General features: G+C 38.9%; 1 protein-coding gene across 1 annotated transcript in view; it reads left to right on the forward strand.

Moving 5' to 3' along the window:
- The window catches only part of LOC106455998 (uncharacterized), a 32,838-nt gene that overhangs the window by 3,445 nt on the left and 28,174 nt on the right, over window positions 1–1,219 (forward strand). The window lies entirely within an intron of this gene.

Here is a 1,219-nt window from a genome sequence, read left to right on the forward strand (position 1 = left end):
TCCTTGTACTACGGTCTTCCCTCTTCTCTTCTTCTTAGACTGCAAACAGTCCAAAATGCAGCAGCCCGCCTCTTGACTGGTACCAGGAAATTTTGCCATATTACTCCTGTTCTAGCTAGCTTGAATTGGCTGCCCATAAAGTACCGTATTCAATTTAAAATATTACTCCTTACATTCAAAACTATTAATAAATTAGCACCAAGTTATCTTAGTGAACTTCTCAAACCACATACTCCTGCTAGAACACTCAGATATGCCACTCAACTACTTCTGACCCAACCCAGATCTCGGCTGAAGTCCCGGGGTGACCGTGCGTTTGCTCTAGCTGCCCCGGTACTGTGGAATACCCTTCCTCTCGACTTCCGCGCATCTGATTCCATTGCACTGTTCAAATCATGACTAAAAACCCACTTATTCAATCTTGCCTTTCCCTCTAGTTAATATTTCTTTTATGATTTTATATCATGCACTTTTATGCTCATTTAAATTCTTGTTTGCTCTTTACCTGTTGCTTTCCTATGTATCAGTGACAGCTACCTCCTTGCATACTTAGTACTTGCTTTGGTCCTATTTCTATTATCCTCCTCCTATTCTCTATCTTACTTGTTAAGCACCTTGGCATACAGTAAAGTACCGTATGCCGAGTCGTTTGGTACCGGGCCGCGAGAGTTGAGGCTCAGGTGTGAAATGTATAGTTTTCAGGGTTTTTATCGGTTTTCAGCGTTATACCCTTGGTTTTTAAGTGTGCTTTATAAATAAAGTTTATTATTATTATTATTACTGTACGGTAGGGCTGCTCGATTATGGCAAAAATGATAATCACGATTATTTTCACTGAATTATTTGATGATATTTATTTAACAATAACAATGTATTGAATAATGACTTTAAAGATTGTCAAAAAATAATATAAAATAGTGTGCAAATACTGATAACAGTGCAAATGTTTGCAATATAAGAAATAAATGAAAAATGTAAACATCTATGTTTAGTGAACTTTGCAGTGTTGCTCTGTGGTGCAGCTACGAGACTGTAGCAAAGTTTACACACTATGTCTACTTGATCCACGTCTGACTCCGCGAACCCATAATGTTTCCACACCACTGAAGTTTTTTTACCTCTCTTTTCAACCAACTGCAGTCACTCTCCTCTCCAAATAACTTCTGCTTAGCTTTCCGAGCTTCCCTCGGGTCCTCTTAATCAGCGGTCCCCAACCTTT

Source organism: Pundamilia nyererei, unplaced genomic scaffold (genome assembly GCF_000239375.1).
Source record: "Pundamilia nyererei isolate P.nyererei 1_Seehausen unplaced genomic scaffold, PunNye1.0 scaffold00762, whole genome shotgun sequence".
Lineage (NCBI taxonomy): Eukaryota > Metazoa > Chordata > Actinopteri > Cichliformes > Cichlidae > Pundamilia > Pundamilia nyererei.